General features: G+C 40.4%; 1 pseudogene across 1 annotated transcript; it reads right to left on the bottom strand.

The window, feature by feature from the left end:
• Nucleotides 1–1,978: 1,978 nt before the first annotated feature.
• LOC309821434 (ubiquitin carboxyl-terminal hydrolase 48-like) lies at nucleotides 1,979–3,410 on the bottom strand (annotated as a pseudogene). The gene has a single exon. The product of its transcript is annotated as a ubiquitin carboxyl-terminal hydrolase 48-like (transcript).
• Between the last annotated feature and the right edge of the window lie 8,292 nt (nucleotides 3,411–11,702).

Below are 11,702 nucleotides of genomic sequence, written 5' to 3'. Positions count from 1 at the left end.
TGCGTAGTTTCTGCTGAATGATTCATTGTTAACCTTACAGGGATTCTCTTGTATGTTATATGTTACTTTTCCCTTGCTGCTTTTAATATTTTATCTTTGTATTTAATTTTTGCTAGTTTGATTTTTGTATCTTGGCATGTTTCTCCTTGGATTTATCCTGTATGGGACTCTCTGCACTTCCTGGACTTGATTGACTATTTCCTTTCCCATGTTATAGAAGTTTTCAACTAAAATCGCTTCAACATTTTCTCAGACCCTTTCTTTATCTCTTCTTCCTCTGGGACCCCTATAATTCAAATGTTGGTGTGTTTCATGTTGTCCCAGAGGTCTGTGAGACTGTCCTGAATTCTTTTCATTCTTTTTTCTTTATTCTGCTCTATTGCAATTATTTCCACTTTTTTATATTCCAGGTCACTTATCCGTTCTTCTGCCTCAGTTATTCTGCTAGTGATTCCTTCTAGAGAATTTTTAATTTCATTTCTTGTGTTGTTCATCATTGTTTGTTTGCTCTTTAGTTCTTCTAGGTCCTTGTTAAATGTTTCTTGTATTTTCTCCATTCTATTTCCAAGATTTTGGATCATCTTTACTATCATTATTCTGAATTCTTTTTCAGGTAGACTGCCTATTTCCTCTTCATTTGTTTGACTTTGTAGGTTTTTGCCTTGCTCCTTCATCTGCTGCATATTTCTCTGTCTTCTCATTTTTTTAAACTTACTGTGTTTGGGGTCCTTTGCACACACTACAGGTTTGTAGTTCCCATTGTTTTTGGTGTCTGCCCCCAGTGGGTGAGATTTGTTCTGTTGTTTGTGTAGGGCTCCTTGAGGAGGGGACTGGTGTCTTTGTTCTGGTGTGTGGGCCTGGATCTTGTCTTTCTGGTGGGCAGGGGCACGTCAGGTGGTGTGTTTTGGGATGTCTGTGAACTTAGTATGATTTTAGGCAGCCTCCCTGCTAATGGGTGGGGTTGTGTTCCTCTTTTGCTAGTTGTTTGGCATGGGGCGTCCAGCACTGTAGCTTGCTGGACATTGGATGTATCTGAGTCTTAGCATTGAGACAGAGATCTCTGAGAGAGCTCTTGCCCCTTACAAGAGCCCTGGAGGTCTCTGGTGGTCCAATGTCCTGAATTTGGCTCTCCCACCTCAGAGGCTCTGGCTGGAGTACCAAGACCCTGTCAACCACACGGAATTATCAAGATAGTGGTCATTGGCAAGTGAAACCACAGAGAAGATTCCCATGCTATACCTTGTCCTGATGAGCAATTTTCAGACTTCAGCTCATTCTGGGAAAAGGACGACTGGGTAGGCAATGCGAGGCAACACAGGGTCTGTAAGACAGGTGGTGCTCAGCTGGAGCATGGCCTGAGGGGCCCAGTTGAAGCCCTCCGGGAAGACTGACAGGGGCCCGGACTCCAGTCTCCTGTGGCCTCGACCTCTTTGAGGTCTGCCTCCTGGTATCAAGTCGCTCTCACTCCTGCTTTGGCAGTCTTACCTCTACCCTGAACTTCTTCATGAGGTGAGTGCTCCCTGAGGCAATGTGCCTAGGTAAACTTTTTTCTCAGATCTTCAGCAATAAAGACAAGAATGCCTTAGGAAGTGACAGAATGACTGCAGATGTATAGGCACCGAGAGTGAGATCACAAAACAAATTTGTGCTACTCCTGGTGGCACCTGATTCACAGGTGCTCAATAAATGGCCGTTACTTTCACTAGTCTGTACATTCACTAGAGCTCCTTGGTTTCTTTCTTGGGTAGCCATAACAGAGCTCTGCAATCATTGCACACCCAGGGAAGTGGGGTGACCACACCCCATGTGCCACATCCACCTGGAAAGCTACATCCTTTACACTACCCTAGCCTCCCCCATCCAGAGACCTCCCACAAGGCTCTAAACCAGGCCTTAGTCAGGCCCTGAGACATAAGGTTGTGAGGGTGACCACCCGGAGCTAGTAGCTCAGATTGGGCACCGACTGTCCCAGAAGATCTTACAGACCAGCTCCAGCAGGTAACCTTTGGTACAGCTCCTTAACTTCTTCATGCTTTGCTTTTCCTTTATCCACACTTTGCTTACACATATTGGCCATTTCAATACACCACTCCTCAAATTTGGAATTATCCCGATCTACCAGCTCTTGACGAAAGGCTGGTACCTGAATAGTTATGTTGGGTTTTTCTTGAGTTTGCAGTCTATAAACCAACATGTACGCATATTGAGAGCAGTGAGTTCCTTTGCCACACTTGGGTATACATGTCTGGGATTGAGAAGGTTCTGCTAGATCTTCCTCAATCGCTAGTTGTAATTTCTTCCCCTCCATCTTTTCTGTCTTCATTGTTAAACTTATACCATTCACCAGACTGTGGATCTTTCACATGGGCAATGTAGTGACCAGAATAAGTGCTCACTTCTCTGTGTATGAGGACTGCACTATGCTCATACACATAGGACCCACCTTTGTGTTCCACATAAGGCTCCATATCCAAAATTTCTGAGAATCCAATGTAGGTATTCAGCTTTTTCTTATGTCCAGTTTGCATGTCAAAGACAAAACGCATTAGCTATAAGTTCAGAGTACAAGGAAGACTAAGGAGTCAGATCTTCCTTGTTGCATTCTGTTTGCTTTGACAGTTTTCACAAGTGTACTGATTGATTCCTAATTTTTCTTCCTTCAAAAATTCTGAGATACAATCTGTTAACTGTTTGTAGCCTTGGATATTTAACTCCAGTTCATAAAACTTTGATAAAAGCTTAGATTCTCTGCAGCACTGATTGCAGACAGTTACATAAGTTTATTCCCCACAGAACTGCTGTTGGACAATGTTCCTCACATCGGGATTCTTTTGTTTAGACAAAGTATCTTCCAAAAGAGACATAAAGAGCTTTGAAAATTCTTGGGCATCCTGCTGCTGCCCTGTGTCCAAGCCCAAAGCTTTAACAAATCCCGATGGATCAATGTAGCACCTGTTACTGATTTGTAACAAGGCAAATAAGTCCTGGAGATGCTCACAAATTTCTTGACGCCCATCTTTCTCTTCTTGGATACCACCTCCCATCATGTAGTCACTATAGGTGCTTGGACATAAGTAGAGCGCCTGCAGAAGCTCCAGGTTAAGAAACCACACTTGAAAAAATGTGTTGACATACCAAGTAGCTCCCAGGTTAGTGAGGCCCACAGATGAGCTCTTTTTTCTCCTCTCACAGTTGGGGTCATCAGTGTTATGAAAATTATTTTCATCTATTTCTCCTAACCAAATGTGCTCACCCATCCCAACCAAGCTATTCGGATTTCCTTTGCAGTTTCGTCTGCGCACGCCGCGGATGCAGGGCTCCAGCCAGATGTGCTCCTGCAACACCTCCTCGGGCCCCACCGTCTCCGCCCAGCGCCAGGCCGCCTTCTCCAGCTGCAGCCGCGGGGCCATGGCCTTGGCCCGAGGAGCGCCTCCTGAGCCCGGCGCTGCTGCTGTCGCTGCCCAAATGGCTCCGCCACCTGCGCTGCTGGGGAAGCAGCGTCTCAGCCCCTGTCCAGGATAGTGTCCTGCACACCACTAGTCTTCCAAGCCGGCCAAAAACTTCTGATTTGATAAAGTTAGATGAATTTTTTGAGCTGCAACAATATCTTTTTTATTTTCCTCTAATGGAATTCATGTTAGGTTTACAAGGCCTATTTCTATTGCTGGCTGACAACTTTGTCTTGCCAACTCACAGTAGCATGAGCATCTGCATTTAAAGCCCGTGTCTACTTTAAGTAGCTCCCAAGTCAAATTCTAGGACCTCTTACTCCCCTGAGGTTTCCCTCCTTTTTTCATTTCTAAGGTGATCTAAGCTTAAGGGGCCTTGGATATTTTCCTGGCATTCTGAGACGGACGCCTTTTCTGCCTGACTTTCTCTGTATTTGCTGATAACTTCTGGATGTCTGTTGATCTTGACTAGTCCATGTTCTTGTAGGCTGAAACCTTCTTTTGAAAGTTGTGATACCCACCATGACTGATTCTCATCCTCCGCACCCTCTGCGCTATTCAGTGTGACTCTAAGCTGACTGCTCACTCTTAGATACTTTAATACTCGGGGGGGGGGGGGCTGCCGGGTACAGGGAAGCAGGGAGAAGGGTACACTGTCTTTCAACAAAGCTTGTCTTTTGTAAACCAAAGGCTTTCAGATTCCTGCATTTGCTATTTGCTTACAAAATTTATTCAGAAATGTGTTCTAGGCCAGCACAGTCCAGTTTCTTTGACAATGGAAATGTGCTTTATATAACTGCACTGTCCTATACAGTAGCCACTGGTCACATGTGGCTGTTCAGCTCTTGAAATGTGGCTGGGGTGACTAAGCAAGTAAATTGTAAATTTTATTTAATTTTAATTAATTGAAATTCAAATAGCCGCGTGTGTCTAGTGGCTTCTATATCAGACAGCACAATTCTGGACTGTATCTGTGCCCTCCCTGATAGCAGCTTATAAAAAGACCTATTCCTGATGCCCAAATCCTAGGGTAAGTGTAATGTACATAAGAATACAGGAAGGGAAGCCACTTTTTAATGTCTCTTTGTATAGCACATTAACTTAGAATTTTTTCATCAGTTTTATTGAGGCATAACTTATGTATAATAAAAATGTACCCATTTTAAGTGTAGAGTTCAAAAAGTTTTGACAAATGTATCTTGCCATGTGACCACCACCACAATGAATAAATAGAAGATTTCACTACCCCACAATTCTCCTCCCCCTACTCTCAGCCCCTGCCAATCATTGATCTGTTTTCTGTCACTCTTGTTTTGCCTCTTCCAGAATTTCCTATACCTACAGTCAGACATATGCAGTCTTCTATTTCTGGTTTCTTTCAACCAGTATAATGATTTGAGATTTGTTCATGCTGTTGCTTGTGTAGGAGTCTGTTTCTTTCTTTTTTTTTTCTTTTTCTTTTTTTCTCTTTTTGCTAAGTGATATTCCATCGTACAGATATAATAATACAATACAATTTGTTTATCCATTCAAAAGTGGATTTGGGTTTTTTTTTTTTTGGTTTGGGACAATTATTTAAAAGTTAATTTATAAATAAAATACACATCTTTTGTGGACGTATGTTTTCATTGTCACCTGGAAAATTTCTAAGATTGGGAATGCTGAGTCATATGGTAAGTGTATATCTATATAATAAATTGCCAAACTGTTTTCTAAAATGGTTGTATTATACATTCCCATACCAATATATGAGAGTTATAATTGCTGCACATCCTTTCCATCAGTTGGCATTGTCACTCTTTTGGATTTTAGCCATCCTTGTGGGTGTGCAATGGTATTCTGTCACAGTTTTCATTTGCATTCCCCTTTTTCTTTTTTCTTTTTTTTTCTTTTTGCGGTACGCATACCTCTCACTGTTGTGGCCTCTCCCGTTGCGGAGCGCAGGCTCAGCGGCCATGGCTCACGGGCCTAGCCGCTCCGCGGCATGTGGGATCTTCCCGGCCCGGGGCACGAACACGTGTCCCCTGCATCGGCAGGCGGACTCTCAACCACTGTGCCACCAGGGAAGCCCCCATTTGCATTCCCTTGATGACTAATGACGTTGAACATCTTTTTTATGCATTTTTGTGCTATTCATATATCTTTTTTAGCAAAGTGTCTGTTCAAATGATTTTTAAATCAGGTTATCCTTTTCTTACTTAGTTGTAAGAATTATTTATTGATATAACGTTGCAAATATTTTCCCCCAATCTGTGGTTTGCCTTTTTAGTTTCTTAACAGCATCTTTCAAAAGCATGATATTTTTTAGTCTATCTAAGAAATATTTGCCTACTCAAGGTTATGAAGATTTTCTAGTATGATTTCTTCTAGGTTCATAGTTTTAGTTCTTAGCTTAATGTTCAATTTTGAGTTAATGAAGTCTTTTTAAAAAAGTAAATCAAGACTCTAAGTTTACTTTAATATTTATTCCAAATCTCAGGTTAATATAGAACCTGCCTCATGGAGTTGTTGTAAGCCTGACACATGATAACAATTGGGTAATTATTAGCCATGGACATTTATGTTTATTCCTCCAACAAATCCCCTCACAGCACCAAAGGAAATACTGAATATTATCAACTAAAGTAAGGAGCTGAGAGTTCGGAGGATATAAGCAAGAGAGTTTTAAAGACTACAAAAAAAACCTAAATAAAAACTAAAACCAAAGCTCATTCAATAGGAGAGGATACTTTAAAAATTTGAATGAGCTTTTTTGAGTGAAAAAATTGAATGATTTCTTCTCTTTTGTGACACTGACTTGTCTATTCTTAGGACTGAATGTTCATGGGAGACTAAAGATGCTCTGTTGCCTGTTTGGTTGTGGGGATCATATCCTGTATATACATCTAGAAATTGACACAAAACAATGTGAGGAGAGTCACGGATGAAGATAAGAAAACATTTTCTATTGCCTTTCCTTACAGATGAATCTACATAATCTCTTGCATCTTTAAAAGTTATTAGATTTCAGGTATGAAGTTTAGCTTTTTAATAACTCAATGGGAAAGTAGAGCATCAGGTTCAGCCAGGTGTCCAGAAAGATGCTTGTAGTGCTTTTTCTAGGATCACCTGTTGACTTAGTTCATATTTGTGCAAAAACATGTGGAAGAGGAGCTAATTCCCACTGGAAATTAATGTTAACTATTTATATGATTTTCCCCCCCCTTCGGCCCTCTTCAGGTGACAGTGTGGTTTTCCAGAGTTAAATCGAAGGTGATTTGACCCATGGATCCTCTGACAGGAACACAACGGAATGCTGCACAGGGTGGGTGGGGTAGAATTGACCCCAGCTTACTCTGACTGACTTGTGATTGCTCTGTGATACTTGAAATGCAGGAAAAATCCTGGAGTATGTCCCTTGTTCTCTGCACTCACCTACCCATTACGTGCAAGAGACAACTAGACTCCTCTGTCTGGTAAATGATTTTCTTGCATGTTGCAACCATACAAGCCTTATCTAGTGGGTTATCTGTTCACCTGGTCTAGTGCACCTGTTGGCCAGCTGACAAGTATTTGCGGGCATATAGGGTCACACTTTCTGTTTCTCAAATTGCTATGCATTTGTAACTGAAAATGATGAGTATCACATGGATCTGAGCTCACTAGAATGGGTTTTTCTCTTTTAATCTGCCCTGAGACCTGATGCAGGGGAATTTCTTTATCAGAGCCAAATGAACTCTCAGACTCTGACAAGCATGACAGAATGTAAGGTCTTCATCAATGCATTGATTCAACTTTTCAATAAATATTCATTGCTGTTTTACGAGGTACTTTTCTAGACAACAGTGAAGAAGCTGAAGTCCCTGTCCTCACTGAGTGGGTGTCTGACTGCTCATATATACCAATGATGATAATGAAACTTTTGTGCCTTTCTTCATGCTATGAGACGTAACACAGAGGTCAATAATTTTATCTTAATTCCTTCCCACAAACTACTTCTCTTACCATCCAATCCTTGACAGAGAGGGTAGAATTTTAAACTGAGGCAGATTTATACGACGTGACTCCTCAGGCCACAAGTTCTCTCTGGGCAGGGGAATTTAGGAAGGGATTGACCCTGAGATGAGTAAAGAGAACAGGTCCTAAGGCAAGCTTTTCTCTAAAGGAGATTGAACTTACTGGATCATGCTTGCTGTCTTTGTCACAAGGGGAGGCACTATTCAGTTACCTCCTTTGAATAGTCCTCTGAGTTTTAAGTTGAATTTAGCTTACCCCTTTTGACTCAGACATATCAATTTTGCATCATTATTTCCATTCTGGCACCCACAGCTGGAGATATTTGGGCTGGGGCTAAAATGGACCTTTGGCATACCTCACATTTGACATTCTTTTGTCCATACCTGGACTTTTCCATATCAACATGAGGCAGCTGGATCCTTGAGCTAAGTCCTGGAATCCAGTACAGACCTCAGAGTTCCTGAGGCACAGTCTAAATTAACCTGTGTTCCTGAAATGCGAGTGAAGGAGATAGAGCATAAGAGACTGGGATTTTAACAAGAGTTAGTCATGAAAACACAATTTATGCTGTAAAAGTGAAGAGGTACAAGTGAGTTAAAGATATGTAGACAAATATATGTATAATATAATTTAATAATCATGGAATGTAAATTTATGTATATAAACTATATATACAAATATGTCAATATAATATATAGATTATATTTATAAATTTATAAAAGATAATTTTATATATATATATATATATATATGATCTAGAAGAAGAAAATATTTAACTGCTCCCTTCCAGGCTTCATGCCCTAAACCTGAAGCTGCTATAAACCTACCCATGGGCTGCCCCAACTCTTGGATGAGGCCCAACTTCTAGGCTTCCTTTTCACATTGTCAAGTATTAAACAAATTCTTTTGTATGTAGAAGAGAAAGAGGAGTATCACCACTGCTACGTATTGGTCCATTTTGTCTAGAACATCAGGTTTCCTTGGAGGGGAGGTGGTGAAAGTGAAATGCCTAAATATACTTCTGTCACAGTGATGCCGACTTTGCATGCCTCCATTCAAGACACTGAGATGGACAAAAAGGAAACCTAAAATTGAAATGCAGTTTCAAATAACACTCAACCCTTTTATCAGAGTTACCTTTGAAATATTCAACCTTTCCAATCTTTTTTTTATTAGGTTAAATTAGGGAGTGAAAAGTCAAGTCACAGCCCCAAAGATACTATGCCATTTCCCAGTCATAAGAAGTAGTCCAAATATAAGATCTGAGAATTGATAATCTATTCTGGTTAGTCCCAAACAAGAGCATACCTGGTCTTTGAGATCTGCACAATACCTTTGTTTTTAAGCTGTTTGAGATCCAGACTAAAGGCTGTAGGTCTGTTTCCATGCCAGTCTTTTTTTAATTTATTGAGGTATAGTTGATTTACAATATTACATAAGCTTCAGGTGTACAACATAGTGATTCACAATTTGATAAAACAGGAAATGTGGAATGGGAATTGCTTTTGAACCATGGAAACTCTTTGCAGCCACTGAAATCTATTAGCCAGTGAAAGCTCATGAATTTTCTGGACTGCAGTGATCGTTCTCAACTTTGTCAAGGTGTGTTGTCAACATGCTCTATTCCTTTTTGTTAGCTGACAACAGGTTGTTAGGAAATGCATCCTCACTTTCATCTATGTTCAAAGCTGACATTATACTTTGGCGTGACCTCTGAAATAACTGCTGTATGTACAAGGTGGTGTTTTTGTTCAGCAGTAGTATGATGAGGGGAACAATTCACTCATTCACCAAATACTTGATGAGCTCCTACCAAGTGCCTGACTGGGACCTACAGTAGCAAACTGAAGGACAGGTCCACTGGTTTACTAGAACTTTCATGGGAGAAACAAAATAAAGGATAAACAACAAACAAAACTGTCTGATTACGTAAGAGCTATACAGAGACTAGAACAACCAAATGACTGAGTGACTGGGCAACTACTTTTGACTAGGTAATCAGGGAAGGCCTTTCCAAGGAAATGACATTGGTGCAAATGCTTATATGACAAGAGGACTCAAATACACAATGATTCCAGGCAAAGGGAACAGCAAGTACACTTTAAATGGGAATCAACTTTGTGTAGCCAATTTTTAAAAAATGAATTAATAAAATTATAAGCAATCACAACCAAATATCACTATTGCTGGAGCAGAGTGATCAAGGGGATATGAGAGGTAAGAGTAGGCAAGGGCCACATTATGGAGGCTTTCTAGTCCTTGGGGCACCATAAAGAGTTTGTATTATAGTCTAAGTATAGTGGGAAGTCATCCGAGGAATTTAATTAGGGAGGCACATGATGGGACTTACTATGTAACTACCTATGGAAAAAAAACCTATCATTTTCAAAGGGAAAGGAATAGCTTCCTGCTACAAAATCCCAACCCCCTAGATAACAAAACAAATAAACTAGCCTTTCTAGTTTATCATTTCCTTTAAAACATCTCCAGCATAAAGCAACCTCCAGCACACTTATATGCACAAACATAAACATATGATGTGCCCATGAATGGTCATTCATTACATTCATCAAGGACAAAAAGAAGTAGAGAATAGTTCTTTCTGAAGCCTAGTATTTCTTTCCTATGAAAGATATTTAAATTATATAACTCTGAATCTCTCTTTACTCCTTTACCCCTTTACTCATTCCATATTTAGGGTGGTGACTGACTTATCTGATTGGTAAATAGGGTGAATAACTGGGTATGCTTGTCTCAGCTCCCATACATTCCTCATGGGAATGAATCTGTCCATAGACAGCAAAAATTCTGTCTGTGCCCCCATGGCAAAAGCATTACTAAGACAGGCCGTAGCCTAGTGGCCCACCTCTACCATCATTGTTGTGACTGTGAGTCTACCTAAATCTGAGTTCACTAGTGAGTCCACTTAGTTAACAAACCTAAAGCCTAACTCTCCAGTCTATTCTCTATTAGAAATAAAAACGATATTTTGGCCTCCTATTATTGCTCAGCTTGTTTGAAAACAAGATGGAGGAAATGAGGTACCATTTTCAGGAGGGAAAGGTGCATAGAGACCCCAACTTCAGATGCCTACTGAGAACATAGCACTGGCTTAGATTCTATTGAAGATATAAAGGAAAAAGTAAATATGCTATCTGTACTGAGGAAATTTACAATCCTTTGTGTTAAAATATTGTCTTGCTAACAAGAAAAACAGCTTCTTAGACAGAATAGAAAACTTAAACTCCAGATTACAAAAAATAATCATCATCAGTTTGGAGTCCCCCAAGACTCTGCCACATGCTCTATTTACACAGACCTGGACAGCCACACACGCAGAGGGAAGGACTAACGGAAAGAATGCTCACCTTTTGCACTCAGCACTCTCCTTGTCTGTTCATTGTCTTTCATTGTCTTCCAAGTATGGAGCTTAAGCTTTGCCTATGAACACTGCTTTCAACTCAGTTATATTAACTCTGTTCTCCACTCTCTCTCCCACACCAGACAGTGGAAGAGGAATGCTGTTCTTGGCTCCTTTTCTCCAATTTCTCCTATCATCCATTTGGACATAAGACATTCCAGAAGCTCTACTGATTAACATACAAAGGATGGTCATGTGGCATCTGGGGCCTGCTACAAGTCTCAACCCAAAGAGCGGAAGCTGTTCAATGTAACTTCCTGTCTAACTCTCGTGGAAAAGGTGAGAGGTAAGTAGGTGAATTTAAACTCAGGTCTGAGAAAAGCACCCTAGGCATAATGGAGACTAATGTGGTAGAGACAGACTCTTTTGTCATCCTTACAGTGAAACTAAATATAGATCTATTCATCTTGCCTCTAGGAAACAAAGCTCTGGATCACTTGTTGGGTACGATGGCTGAATGAACCGAAGATCAGACTATGCTTGAGTTGCCTCCATGTATTTTTAACATATCTTTTACTTTTTTTCAAATGAAATAAAGAACCACCTTATCAAATTTTAGAATTAGAATGAAGCAAATGTGTGCATTAAAATATCATATAGGAGCTCTGTGTAACAGTTTTTCTATATTTGCTTGTTTGGTTTTTTATTTCATAGGTACTTCAAGCTTCATAGAAAGGATATTTCACAGTCCAAATGTATGAGGCAATTACAATACTTACTAGTACACAACTGGGTGTACTTGATCCACATTTGTTGGGACTACACTAGGACCATTACCCAAGGAATTTGGTCCCCTATTGGGCCTGTTCCATGAAAAATGAAATGGAAGTGATCCT

The sequence above is a fragment of the Grampus griseus genome (genome assembly GCF_964374135.1).
Source record: "Grampus griseus genome assembly, chromosome: 4".
Lineage (NCBI taxonomy): Eukaryota > Metazoa > Chordata > Mammalia > Artiodactyla > Delphinidae > Grampus > Grampus griseus.
The sequence above is the reverse complement of the archived record's forward strand: the minus strand, read 5'-3'. Positions and strand labels throughout refer to the sequence as shown.